The following is a 15,501-nucleotide window of genomic DNA, read 5'->3' on the forward strand; positions in this document are numbered from 1 at the left end:
GTTGGGGAACGTAGCATGGGAAACAAAAATAATTCTTACGCACATGAAGACCTATCATGGTGATGATCATCTACGAGAGGGGAGATCGGATCCACATACCCTTGTAGATCACTAAGCGGGAAGCGTTAAGAAACACTGTTGATGTAGTCGAACGTCTTCGCGATACGATCAAGATCCGTCCCACGAACTCCATCCTGATCTAGTATCGAACGGACGATACCTCCGCGTTCAGCACATATACAACTTGGTGAAGAAATCCGCCTTCTTGATCTAGCACGAGGGGCGAAGAGGTAGCTGAATTCTCCGGTTGTGCGACGGCGTGATGGTGATGGTGGGGGAGCTTACTCTGGCAGGGCTTCGCCGTGCCGGGCTAATCTAGCTATGTGGTGTTGAAGTTGTGGAGGGGATGAGAGCTGCACTTTGTCTTGAGTGACAAAAGCCTATCTTCCCTCCGCTATATATGGGAGGGAGGGAGGGGGCGGCACCTTAGGGAAACCCTAGGTTCTCGGCCAGCGCAAGAGGGAGGAGGGAGGAGTCCTCCTCCAATTCCACTTGGAAGGAGGAGTCCTTCCTTCCCCAATTTGGATTGCCCCTCTCCTTCCCTATTCTTCCACTTCGGTTGACCTAGGCCCTCTTGGGCTGGCCACCAGCCCACTAGGGGCTAGTGCACCACCCTTGGGCCCCTTTTGGGCTTCTCCCGGGTGAGTGCCCCCCCGGTAGAACTCCAAAACCTATTCGTCATTCCCGGTACTTTACCGGTATTGCCCGAAAACCTTCCGTAAGACAAATGGATACTTCCTATATATCAATCTTCCTCTCCGACCCATTCTGGAAACCGTCATGATGTCCGGGATCTCATGCGGGACTCTGAATAACACTCGGTTACCAACATCAATAATTTAGCTATACCGAAACATCACCAAACCTTAAGTGTGTAGACCCTGCGGGTTCGAGAACTATGTAGACATGACCGAGACACTCTCTAGCCAATATCCAATAGTGGGGCCTGGTGCTACCTCTTGAGCTTGCGTTGGTTTTTCCTTTGAAGAGGAAAGGGTGATGCAGCACAATAGAAGTAAGTATTTCCCTCAGTTTGAGAACCAAGGTATCAATCTAGTAGGAGTATCAAGGCAAGTCTCCAAAGTACCTGCGCAAAAACAAGCAAACTTGCCAACGCTATAAAGGGGGTGTCAATCCCTTCACGGTTAACTGCAAGGTGAGATATGAAGGCAGAAAGTGCAACAAAGTAAAAGAGTAGAGCTGAAAATATGAAGTGAAGTAGACCCGGGGGCCATAGTGTTCACTAGAGGCTTCTCTCATGATACCAAGTATTACGGTGGGTGAACGAATTACTGTCGAGCAATTGATAGAACCGCGCAAAGTCATGATGATATCTATGGCAATGATCATACATATAGGCATCACGTCCGAGACAAGTATACCGATACTGTCTGCATCTACTACTATTACTCCACACATCGACAGCTATCTAGCATGCATCTAGTGTATTGAGTTCATAACAAACAGAGTAACGCCTTAAGCAAGATGACATGATGTAGAGGGATAAATTCATGCAATAGATATAAACCCCATCTTTTTACCCTTGATGGCAACAACACGATGCGTGCCTCGCTACCCCTTCTGTCACTGGGTGAGGACACCGCATGGTATGAACCCAAAACCAAGCACTTCTCCCATTGCAAGAATTGTAGATCAAGTGGGCCAACCAAAACCCACAACTCGAAGAGAATTACAAGGATACGAAATCATGCATATAAGAGATCAAAGGAGACTCAAACAATATTCATAGATAATCTGATCATAAACCCACAATTCATCGGATCTCGACAAACACACCGCAAAACCAGATTACATCGGATAGATCTCCATGAAGATCATGGAGAACTTTGTATTGAAGATCCAAGAGAGAGAAGAAGCCATCTAGCTACTAGCTATGGACCCGAAGGTTTGTGGTGAACTACTCAGGCATCATCAGAGAGGCAATGGTGTTGATGAAGAAGCCCACCGTGTCCGAATCCCCCCTCCGGCAGGGCACCAGAACATGCCCCAAATGGGATCTTGCGGAGACAGAAGCTTGTGTTGGCGGAAAAGTATTTTCGTGGCTCTCTCCCGTGGTTTTAGATTTTTAGGGAATTTATAGGAGGAAGAAGTAGGGCAAAGGAGCCATGGGGGGGCACAAACCTGGTAGGCGCCCCCAGGCCGCACCTAGGGGGCTTGTGACCTCCCCCGGGGCCTTTTTCCTTGGTTCTCAAGTTCCCTGCGTATCTTCTGTTACGAAAAAATTCATTCCAAAGATTTTATTCCGTTTGGACTCCGTTTAATATTCTTCTCTGAAAAGGGTGAAAAACACGGGAAAAACATGAATTGGCACTTGATATGGAGTTAATAGGTTAGTCCCAAAAGATAAAAAATGCATACAAAACATCCAAAGTTGACAAGATAATAGCATGGAACCATAAAAAATTATAGATACGTTGGAGACGTATCAAGCATCCCCAAGCTTAACACCTGCTCGTCCTCGAGTGGGGAAGTGATAAACACTGAATTTTTGATGTGGAATGCTACCTAACATATTTGTCCTTTGCAACTTCTTTCATGTGACATGAATGTTCAGATCCGTAGGATTCAAAACATTAGTTTTCTATTGACATGAAAACAATAATACTTCAAGCAAACTAGCAAGGTAATGATGAACTTTTGAAATAACAAGGCCAAAGAATATTATCCCTACAAAATCATATAGTCTGGCTATGCTCCATCATCCCCACACAACGAATTTAAATCATGCACAACCCTGGTATTGACCAAGAAATTGTTTTCGCACTCTTACTTTCTCAAAAAATTTCAACTCTCACGCAATACATGAGCGTGAGCCATGGATATAGCATTATAGGTGAAATAGAGTGTGGTGGAGTTTGTGAGGCAAAAAGGAGGAGATGGTCACATCGACTCGGCGTATCAACAGGCTATGGAGATGCCCATCAATAGATATCAATGTGAATGAGTAGGGATTACCATGCAACAGATGCACTTAGAGCTATAAGTGTGTGAAAGCTCAAAATGAGAACTAGTGGGTGTGCATCCAACTTGCTTGCTCATGAAGACCTAGGGCAATTTTGAGGAAGCCCATCATTGGAATATACAAGCCAAGTTATATAATGAAAATTCCCAATAGTATATGGAAGTGTCAAAACGAGAGACTCTCTATCATGAAGAACATGGTGCTATTATGAAGCACAAGTGTGGAAAAACATAGTAGCATTTTCCCTTCTCTCTTTTTCTCTCATTTGTTTTTCTTTTTTTTGTTTGGGCTCTTTGGCGTCTTTTCATTTTTTCTCTTTTTTTTGGTGGGCATCTTTGGCCTCTTTTCATTTTTCCTCACATGGGACAATGCTCTAATAATGATGATCATCACACTTTTATTTACTCACAACTCAACACTTAGAGCAATAATGACTCTATAGGAAATGCCTCTCGCGGTGTACCGGGATGTGCAACGATCTAGCTTAGCATATGACGTTGAAACATCTCGCTAGCTATCTTACGATCATGCAATGGCAATATTAAAGTCATGGCACAAGTCATGAGATGGAACGGTGAGAGTTGCATGACAATATATCTCGAAATGGCTATGAAAATGCCATAATAGTTAGGTATGGTGGCTGTTTTGAGGAAGGTATATGGTGGGTTTGTGCACCGGCGAAAGTTGTTCGGCACTAGAGTGGCTAGCAATGGTGGAAGGTGAAAGTGCATCTATACCATGGACTCACATTAGTCATGAAGAACTCATATACTTATTGCGAAAGTTTTATTAGTAATTGAAACAAAGTGCTAAATGCATACTCCCAGGGGAAGGGTTGGTAGGTGTTAACCATCGCGCGATCCCGACCACCACACAAAGGATGACAATCAATAAATCAATTATGCTCCGACTTCCTAACATAGCGGTTCACCATACGTGCATGCTATGTGAATCACTAACTTCAACACAAGTATTTATAGATTCACGACACCCTACTAACATAACTCTAGTATTACCAAATCCATATCTCAAAACTTAATTGAGAGGAATCAAACTTCTCTTTATAATCAATGCACATTAATATTGAAGTTTTTATTATATCCTCTTTGGATGCCTATCATCTTTAGGACTACTTTCATAGCACAAGCCAATTACCAAGTTACTCAAAGAGAGCACTCTCAAAAAGATATAAGTGAAGATCGAGAGTTCTTATTTCTCCAAAATACGACACCGCCGTGCTCTAAAAAGATCTAAGTGAAGCACTAGAGGAAAGTTATCTAGCTCAAGAGATATAAGTGAACCACATGCGAGCTAAATTGCCTAACTCAAAAGATATAAACGAAGCTCAATGAGTATTCTAGCAAATTCACGATGAGTGCATGTATCTCTCAAAAGGTGTGCAACAAGGATGATTGTGACACAAAAAAAAGAAAAGACTCCTATAATACACGACGCTCCAAGCAAAACACATATCATGTGGTAAATGAAAATATAGCTCTGTCACACCCTGTTTTTGGCTTCCCTGACTAATTAACTTATTTGAAAATTTAGGACCAATTAAAATTTTTGTGAATGATTGTGATGCTTGGAGTGACTATTGTTTGCATGTTGTTTAGTTGAATGTGATTGCTCCCCATTAATTCTTGCCATCCTCCTAATCACCTCCTTACTCCATGATCTCCTGCCTAATGATCATACCATGTGTTTAGGAGAAATATCTATTTTTACCAAATATTTATTTTTCCCAAAAAGCATTTCCTTGAATTAAACTTTCAAACCCCTGAGATGAGGTTTGTATTACAAGTCCTCAAATTGGGGAATTTCTTTTGCACCAATACTTTTATTTAAAACCTATTATCAAAATGTCTTCCAAAAACCATCATATTATTATTTTAAAAGTTACTTTATTATTTTATTTAAAAGCCCTTGTGTGAGGCCAGAAATGGTCTCCTATGAAGGAAAGTTATTTTTATTGCTTTAAAAATATTTAAGAAAATTTAGGGAAACTCGGTGGATATATTTATTCCATATTTATGAGTTTCAACACATGGTCATATTCAAAATATTGGGCAAACCCCTCCAAAACCATTCCTGCCTATTTCAACTTTTGGAATATTTCTATAAGAAATATTCTCAATAAATTCTAGTTAAATTCTAGCATGTCATATATGATATTATTGATGATCTTGCCAAGTTTCATTTCAATCCAAGTTGATTTGGCTCCCCTAATCACTCTAAATCCCTATCTGTCCAGAATCAAATTTGAGCAACTCTACATTGTGAAGTGTCTCCAACTGTGCTCAAATTTGCTGGACATGTTCGAGTACTCCTATAAGGCATCCACACCAAGTTGTGCATCAAGGAGAATAGATGAATTTGTCGTCAGACCCTCAAAACCCTCTGTGTTGATTTCTGACTTTGACAAACTTTACATTATAAAGTTTGTCCAATTGACCTAAAATTTTTTGTGCATGCCTTACTGCTCAAATAATGCCCCTACACTAAATATTGGATTTGTGGGAATTTATTTGAATTTACTAATTTGGCTTGTTTTGCCCCTTCTACTTTTACCCTTGAGCTCAACTTTCTACCACAGCCTCACATAGTCATATTTTACCTCCAGTAACTTCCCCATGGCCACTGGTCTATTATTGGAGAAGGTCCCTTTGTAAGTTTCTCTTATTTTCACCCTTGTAAGCACTGTTATACCTCTCTTTCCATTCTTCTGCTTAAGCTATCACCCCCAATTCTTTCCATATAATCTCTAGTACGCCGAAGCTTCATTTCAAACCAGTAGATGGCCTGCTCATGTAGGAAAAATGAGCAGCACCTCTTCAAGTTCATTTTTGGCTGAAATGTGGCTTTGTACAGCAAGTACTAGCTACACTTGTTTTCTTGAGCTAAAACTTTGCAGTCTTGTAGTCCTTCTATAAATAAGTGTGTTGGACATGGTTTTACCTCAATTAAAACCCTGTGCAAACCACTCATGCCAGCCCCTAGTTTGCTGTTGCAAACTAAACCAGAGTCGAAACCTCATCAGACCACCTCCACTAGTTGCCAAACTCCATAGTTCCTTTGCTGCAGGTGTGCGCTACGTGCTAGACACGTTTGATTGGCCATTTGGACCATGTAGACACGGGTTGCCGTGGTGACCACGCTCACAGCCTGCAATAATGGTGCTCTAACCCTTGTCCTCTTGCTGCAGCTTGTTTTCAACCGTTGGAGCATGTCTCAGGGCACCAGGGTATCCCAATTGACTGGTCCAACCTCCTCCCGACACTAGCTAGCCTCCAAGACGTCCCAGGGACGCGTGTCTACCCCGTGCTCTCAGAGCTCCAGAGAGCCCTGAGCTCTCTCCCTCCTCTTCCTCTATCACCTCCTCCTCCCCTTGAGCATTAGCAACCAGGGGCAGCTCTCCCTCTCTCCCTGGAGCCCTCTCCTCCTCCCTTTTCTCTCCCCAAGCCTCCCCCTCATCTTGCCATAGCCATGGCCGAAGGGGTAGAGCTTCGGCCTCTGCGGGATGGCCTGCGCAGGGCCTCCCTTCGCCTCCCTCCTCCCTGCTGGTGGTTCCTAGGCTGCCGCACCCCCCTTCCCTCGAGCCCCTCCGGGCCCTCCTCCTCGCTGCAGGTGCCGAGGGCAACGGTGTCGTTGGCCTCTTGCGGGTGCGCGACGGCTCCCCATTGCAGCCCTCCGCAGGTGCCGTGTGTGGGGGAATGGAGACAGCGAAGTGTCTTGAGCTCGCCGGCGCTCCTCCTCGGGTCGGGAACGGCCGGAGACGCGGCGCCGCGCGGCCTCCTCTTCCTCTCCTCGCGGTTCCCCTGCTCGTCTCCTGCCAGATGGGGCGGGAGGTTGAAGAAGGGCCGAGCGAGCCCACACGTCAGTGGGTGGCCAGACCGCGAGGTGGGCCGCGCCACTTATGTGGCCGCGCCTCGGTAGGAAACCGTCTCCCCGCGCGAAAAGCGCACTTCGGAAAGGCAACTTCGGCGTGGCCTCCTCCCTGGCTAGACCGAGTTGCTGGGCCGGCCCGAAGGCCTACCAAACACCGTGAGCGTTATTTAACCTAAAGCTAAGCTTTTCCCTTTTTCATATTTGCTTCAACTTACAAATTCCACCATAAATTCATACTAACTCCAATTTCATTGATTTAAATTTCTACAGGATCCTAAAAATGAGGCCTACCCAAATATGCGCCTTGCACAATTTTCCCTACCCATTTGTTTTGGCATGTTTATTTAAATCCCAATCTCGATATAACATATCCCACCTTTCAAAATTCCTAGCAGATTCAAATCAACTCCAAATGGAGTGATTCAAACTCCCAGAGCCTTCTAAAATCCTTCTCTATTTTTAGAATCCTGGTCAACATTTTTGTGTGACTTACTTCTGTTGCAATAAATAAATAGCTCCTATTGCTATTTATTCCTCATTGTAAAATCTCTAGAATATTCATACCATCTCCAAATCCAGTGAAACCACTTCCTAAATATTTCTAAAATCATTCTATGTTAAATGGGTGCCTCCACTCATTTTTAACAGAATGATTTCTGTTGACTCCTTCAATAATCACCTATTGCTCCTTTCACGTATTCAAAAATCCTTGATGATTCAAATCTCCTATGAGAAGCTTCAGGTATTTTTCTTATGACCAGAGAGGTCCAAGAAAAATAAAACTTCTATTTATAGAACACTTTTATTCTGCTTGCTCTATGGCTTACCATAGTTGTTTCCGATGATAGTTGAAGGTAGACGGAGTATTCGGAGTTGGAGCGGAAGACCTCGAGGACCCCGAGGACTTACGTGAGCAAGGCAAGGAGCCCTTTGACCATGACTTGAGCACATACATTGATGCATGCTAGAATAGCAAGTACTTTTTCGTTGCATGAGATCACACTGCCGGTTCATCATTGGTGTGATGGTACCGAAGGCTTCTTCGAAGCACTTGCATGATAGTGATGTTATTCATATGGCTCCTCGGAGCACAAGCATGATGAGCTTGACCCTACCATCTATGAGGATCATGCTACTGTCATGTTGACTAGTAAAGTTATGGGATCATTGCACTAAGCTTGACCCTACCCCTTGAGGGTCGAGCTAATATCATGTTGACAAGTAAAGATAGAGCATATTATCATGAGCATAATGATGAGTTCAAATAAAAGTTTATGAAAACCCCTTCGGATGCCACTAATGCCCGAGGGTGGTGATGAGTTGGTGCTCACTTTTGGTGAAGTGATGCACTGGTGTTTTTGTGTGAGTATGGTTTCGGAAATGGGATTAGATTTCTGATGTGTCGACCGTCCCAACCTTACCAGTACGACCACGATACCCCTTCATGGGACGGGGCTTTGTTGATTACTCTGGTCGGTACTAGCAAAGAGCCACATTACTAGTGGCGGGAGTGATTGTCGTCACTCTCGTGATGGGGTCGTGCCAGGTAGGACGACTATGCCATTATTATGAGTTCCAGGCACACCGTTGGTCCCCGCATGGTTGATACTGTCCAGAGTTGGTGCTCCTAAGACGTACAACATGTGGGCTGGGTACCAATCGAGTGGACCTCTTTGTCTAATATCTTCAGGGGAAAGATGATGATCGGGTACTTACCTCGGGTATATGTGATATACCGCGAGTCGTGGATGACACGGAAGTTTCCCATTTCTCGTGGGTCCAGCGTACTACCTCTGCAGAGTGTCAAACTATTCGAATAGCCGTGTCCATGGTCAAGGACAGTTGGGTGGTGCTTCTTAAACTACGTCCAGCGTTTTCGCATAAACCAAGTGTGTGTGTGTGAGTTCGGTGAATGGTGTTAATAACCGGAGTTACTTGAGGAATTGATATGACCAAGTTCGGTGACTTGGCATATAGGGTGAACCCGGTGTGCCCAACCCTTGTCAGATATGTCGATATATGTAACCTGTTCTTCAAGAGTAGATCTTTAACTTGTTGCATATACCTGATCATTCCACCAAATTGCATTCCACTAAAGATGCATGATATTGTTATCCTTCACTTTCATTGTTCGTATCATGGGCGGTTTACGAGTACATTCAAAGTACTCATTGGCTTGCCACTGGTTATTTCATTGACCAGGTGTGAAAGACAGGATACGGTGAAGAATAACTCGGTGACGTTCTTGCGAGCTAGGACGCTTCCCAGTCAGAATGCCTGTAGGTTAAGGCTGATGGCATGGGTTCACGCTTTCAACCAATAATTCCGCTATTGGTCTAGTTTGGTGCTTTGGCCTTTAAGGCCCTATGTATGTAAGACTCGACCGAAGTGGTCATTTATTGTATCAAACGGTATGTATGGATGTAAAACTCTATTATTCAGTATCTGTGTTCAGTGAGGATTGATCCTTGGGATCACTGGGCACGACGATCTCTACTTACGAGTCAGGGTCCCCACAGAGCTGGTATCAGAGCCATCCTGACTGTAGGAAGCCCTTAGTTAGCATGGACGTTAGTTAGGATAAAACTGCTTTCCGCACCCTTCAAAATACTTACAAAACTTATATATTTTCTCAACTCTCTTAAAACTTCAAAGAAATTGAAGGTTATGCTCTAGCCTTCCACTCTTATTTTATTGACACTCCTCGTCTACTTTTTCAAAACTTGCTAATGGTCGCTAGAACCTTATGCCCTTCTGACCACGGGTTAAATTGAAATCCTCGTGGGCAGCCCGGAAGGAAGTTACCTTTCCAGGCAAACACCTGTGCTGAAGGACAGAGAAGACAACTCTACGACCAGACGACACCAACAGAAGTACCTCTAAGAGGAACGAGGACATCGAGGCTTAGAAGATGGTGAAACCCTGGGCACTGTTCTAGAGTGATGCCACTTTCGCCTACGATAATATGGACATAATATATGCAAACCTTGATCTGCATCACTAGTAGAGCGACCCTGTGAGTTATAAGCAATTGTGTCGACCACCACCGGTGGATGAGAACCTTGCCATTTGGTCCGCCTCACCTTAGTGAGCAGGAAAACGGTTCTCTTCATCCCCTGCTGTAGGTGTCGATATCGCAATTAGTATGATTGACAGATCAGAACTCTATCATGTCATGCAAATATCGGTGCATGAAGGTGTCCACCTGAGACTCTCAAAGCCTCGGAAGACAAGAAGACACTGACAAGATCATGAAGACAATAGAAGACCCTGTTAGTGACAGCTATGAAGAACCACCTTCGTCAGGAACTTCCCAGACGAGAAGACAACCAGAGTTCTTTACAACTCAAGCGAGTTGCTTCAGCAAGCGACAACAAGAGGCGTGACAACACCATGAGAAGGTCCAGAAGACTTAGCGGACTCCTCTCTGGAGCAAGAAGCAAGCACGACTGTCGAGTCCCAGAACCTAGGATAGGATGAGTCGTAAATTCCCTATGCGAAGTTGAGTCCGTGAAATGGTTCGGATGGACCATGTGGTGTGTTGCTTATTTTTGTTGTTTGTGCTTCGATATAAGTCGCACTTCTGCTTAGGCAACAAGCATGCGGTTATATAACTTGTCTTATTTTGATGTTCAAAATAATTTTAGCACTTGTTTGAGTTGATTTTTCAACGCTTGTTTGATTGCGCTGAGACCCTTAGACACTCCCCTCTGTTCTCTCTCTCTTTCTCTCCCTCACCCCTCTCGACAACTGAAGACGGCAAGGCAAGATGCACCAAGGATCCACTTCGAAGGACGGCTGACACTGAAGACACTGACTGTGCTATGCTTAACCACACGCAACCCGTAGGAGTGTGTTTTTCCCTCAAGATTGGAAAACCACACTAAACCAGACTAACCTTCACAAGCCTTTCCGGCTCAAATTTTCTGGTCACGTGTCTAGTACACGGACTTGCCAGAACTCGTGTAGGTCCCCGATAAACCCGCTAAGCACCGGGTTCCTTGTGGAACAAGTGATCACCATGAACAAGAATCCTTCCATCTCAAGCTAGCACTGTAACCTTGATGCCATAAGAGGACCGATCTCCGATATGAGAGCATTAGACTAAGATTGTTGTGATGATAATAGTTGTCCTGAGGATATAGCCAGACTATTTTGGTGGATCATGAGACACTTATAAAGTAGGTGAATTTGGTGGAACGAGTTGATACAGTAGTATAACCTACATGATCTGGAGTAAGATTGGATTTAGTAGGATGATTATGATCGCGAACATTATTCTTGGTGGTATACATGACTTTAGCCACTAGTTGGCATGGTTTGGAGATAATTACCATAATGACTTGGAGTATCAAGTCGACTTCTCATTGGATTTGAGTCTTGGATTTAAATAGGTAATCTTAATAGAGTATTGAGGATGACAAAGACCACATGGTTCGGAGTAAATTGGATTTAGCTCGTTAATCTCGATCATGATACCATGATTCTCGGTGGATATAGAATGTGTATACTTGGAGTTGTTAAATAGATTTACAACCTGTGTAGTTTGGCCTTGGAGATTAGATGGCCATGATTATTGAAGTTGGTGGATATACTATGACGTACTTCTTGCAGTAATATGTGAATTACAAGGACTCTAGGAGACTATGTAGAACCCCATCAATGTTGGATTTGTAGGAGTGACACGTCCAGTGATGATTGATCGGATTGATAGATCATTTGATCGGATTCATAGGAAAGGAAACAAATATTGGATTGGTATACTATGTGTTTCCTTAAAATAGAATGCAGTACCCTGTCTATTGGATGACTTAGATGGAAATTTGGATTTGTGGAGTCTTAACTTCAATCATAGGAGCTCGTATGCCTCCCGAGGTTATTGCATAGGAATGCATGTGCATCGTAACTACACCATACTTGTAGTGTTTGGGTTTAGTTCTTCCTTCAACCGGAGTTGACTAGCATGAGCGGTGTGGAGTTAACCCTCGTGGTATGATATCCTTGATGAGATGAGGTGATGTTGTCTCAAGTTAGCGGTCGAACTACTCGCATCTAAGGAATGTGCTTAGAGATAAGATGATAACTGTTCGCCCACATCCTAAGTTCCTTGAGACCCTAAAGATTCGCTTAGTCACAAGATGGACGGATTACGACCATAGAAGACGACTCTAAGTCGTTAAAATTTGGCCAGTACCCGCCCATTGCAAGTCCCGTTCTCCTCACCTGACTTTTCAGCACTGTGCTTATGTCGTGTTTGGGAAGGTAGGTTGTCATCCTCACTGATGACATACTTACTCACCCAGTAAGAGGAAGAACACCTTAGTCGTGATTGGTCGAGTCCAGGAACGCTGATTGTTATGCCTCTTGAGGGTAAAGTGTTATCCCGAGAAGGTGGGCTTCTCGAAGCAGTCCCAAGACGACGGAAGTCTATCCTACTCCAGCCAAGACGAAGAACTGCCGTGATGAGGAAGCCACGACAACGGCAATGAAGCAACAAGAAGTCAACCACCGACCACGTGCCGACTACATCAACGACATCAAGAAGCCTCGACGACACAGACGAACGACGCATTTTATTGCAACTCCAACATCGACTACGCTGACCACAGCATGCTAGGCAGTAAGGCCAGTAAGGACAGACCCACTGGGAACAACCTCTATCGGACCACAACTGCACCTACGACCATACAACACACGAGCGCCTAACCGTTTTGCACTATGACACACCTCGGTTCCTTCGTAAGAAGAGACCGCAAGGACACCACTAGCACACTAACACCATGCGTGCGCCGAGCAGGCGCCTAATCATCATGAACCCTGCCGCCGCGGAGAGCCGCCGTGCGGGCGGCAGCATCCTGGCGATCATCATGGACAATCGCGCAGTACAACATCGAGACCCCGACCAGCAACGCCACCATCCCGGACAGGAAGATGCTGAGCCATCCCGGAGTCTCGTCCGCCATTGGCATCCTTCCTCGAGAACCTGCAGCAGTAGAAGAAGAAGAAGAGGACCGGAGCAGCAACAAGTGGTGATGCGGGGTGGAGAATGAGAAGGACTCCCTGGCCAATTTATAGCCAGGCCCGGAGAGCCACTAGCCAGGCCACCAGCCCTGTTTGCCGCTCGGCTGTCGGTGCTCTCTGGGAATCCCAAAGCAGTGCCGACGTACCAGGCCCGCGAGGTGAGTGCTCGCTGCGCCGGAAGATGGCTCACCGCACGCCATCGTAGGGCGGTGCCGGACACCGTACGCCCTAGGCAACGCAAGTGGAGACAGCACCTGGGGCTCATCCAAGAAAGAAGAATCAGAGGTAGAAGAAGAGGCTGACGGCGGACCCTGGGCCCACTTGTCAGCCGGAGCAAGTAGCAGGCAACAAGTTCGGCTAGCAACCAGGTATGACAACTTCCCCTTTCTCCAACATCCTCGTAGAACGCTGAGGCACCAAGAAGTGGTATTCTTGAGGTGACCCATGAGACCGCATTTGGATTATTCCTGCTAGTAAGTCCTGCAGCGTAACAGGAGCAGACCCATGTTTCCGTCTTAACAAATCTCGGGGACGAGATTTCCTTAAGAGGGTAAGGTCTGTCACACCCTGTTTTTGGCTTCCCTGACTAATTAACTTATTTCAAACTTTAGGACCAATTAAAATATTTGTGAATGATTGTGATGCTTGGAGTGACTATTGTTTGCATGTTGTTTAGTTGAATGTGATTGCTCCCCATTAATTCTTGCCATCCTCCTAATCACCTCCTTACTCCATGATCTCCTGCCTAATGATCATACCATGTGTTTAGGAGAAATATCTATTTTTACCAAATATTTATTTTTCCCAAAAAGCATTTCCTTGAATTAAACTTTCAAACCCCTGAGATGAGGTTTGTATTACAAGTCCTCAAATTGGGGAATTTCTTTTGCACCAATAATTTTATTTAAAACCTATTATCAAAATGTCTTCCAAAAACCATCATATTATTATTTTAAAAGTTATTTTATTATTTTATTTAAAAGCCCTTCTGTGAGGCCACAAATGGTCTCCTATGAAGGAAAGTTATTTTTATTGCTTTAAAAATATTTCAGAAAATTTAGGGAAACTCAGTGGATATATTTATTCCATATTTATGAGTTTCAACACATGGTCATGTTCAAAATATTGGGCAAACCCCTCCAAAACCATTCCTGCCTATTTCAACTTTTGGAATATTTCTATAAGAAATATTCTCAATAAATTCCAGTTAAATTCTACCATGTCATATATGATATTATTGATGATCTTGCCAAGTTTCATTTCAATCCAAGTTGATTTGGCTCCCCTAATCACTCTAAAATCCTATGTGTCCAGAATCAAATTTGAGCAACTCTACATTGTGAAGTGTCTCCAACTGTGCTCAAATTTGGTGGACATGTTCCAGTACTCCTATAAGGCATCCACACCAAGTTGTGCATCAAGGAGAATAGAGGAATTTGTCCTAAGACCCTCAAAACCCTCTCTGTTGATTTCTGACTTTGACAAACTTTACATTATAAAGTTTGTCCAATTGACCTAAAACTTTTTGTGCATGCCTTACTGCTCAAATAATTCCCATACACCAAATATTGGATTTGTGGGAATTTATTTGAATAGGGTTCTAAGAAGAAACCTATTTCTGCCCATTTCTAGGGTTTTTCAAGTCTACATTGGAAAACTCCTCCAGCAAATCCCACATTTGGTGTGCAAGCCTATTTTCATCTATTGTTTGACCCTGCTAAGTTTCATAGCCATTGGAATTCATCTGGTGGCCCAACCACATATCAAACCCCTTGTGTGCACTCACTAATTTGGCTTCTTTTGCCCCTTCTACTTTTACTCTTGAGCTCAACTTTCTACCACAGCCTCACATAGTCATATTTTACCTCCAGTAACTTCCCCATGGCCATTGGTCAATTATTGGAGAAGGTCCCTTTGTAAGTTTCTCTCATTTTCACCCTTGTAAGCACTGTTATACCTCTCTTTCCATTCTTCTGCTTAAGCTATCACCCCAATTCTTTCCATAGAATCTCTAGTATGCCAAAGCTTCATTTCAAACCAGTAGATGGCCTGCTCATGTAGGAAAAATGAGCAGCACCTCTTCAAGTTCATTTTTGGCTGAAATGTGGCTTTGTACAACAAGTACTAGCTACACTTGTTTGCTTGAGCTGAAACTTTGCAATCTTGTAGTCCTTCTATAAATAAGAGTGCTGGACATGGTTTTACCTCAATTAAAACCCTGTGCAAACCACTCAAGCGAGCCCCTAGTTTGCTCTTGCAAACTAAACTAGAGTCCTAACCTCATCAGACCACCTCCACTAGTTCCCAAACTCCAGAGTTCCTTTGCTGTAGGTGTGCCCTACGTACTAGACACGTTTGACTCGCCATTTGGACCATGTAGACACGGGTTGCCGTGGTGACCACACTCACAGCCTGCAATAATGGTGCTCTAACCCTTGTCCTCTTGCTGTAGCTTGTTTTCAACCGTTGCAGCATGTCTCAGGGCACCAGGGTATCAAAATTGACTGGTTCAACCTCCTCCCGACACTAGCTAGCCTCCAAGACGTTCC

This window comes from Hordeum vulgare, chromosome 4H, assembly GCF_904849725.1.
Source record: "Hordeum vulgare subsp. vulgare chromosome 4H, MorexV3_pseudomolecules_assembly, whole genome shotgun sequence".
Taxonomy (NCBI): domain Eukaryota; kingdom Viridiplantae; phylum Streptophyta; class Magnoliopsida; order Poales; family Poaceae; genus Hordeum; species Hordeum vulgare.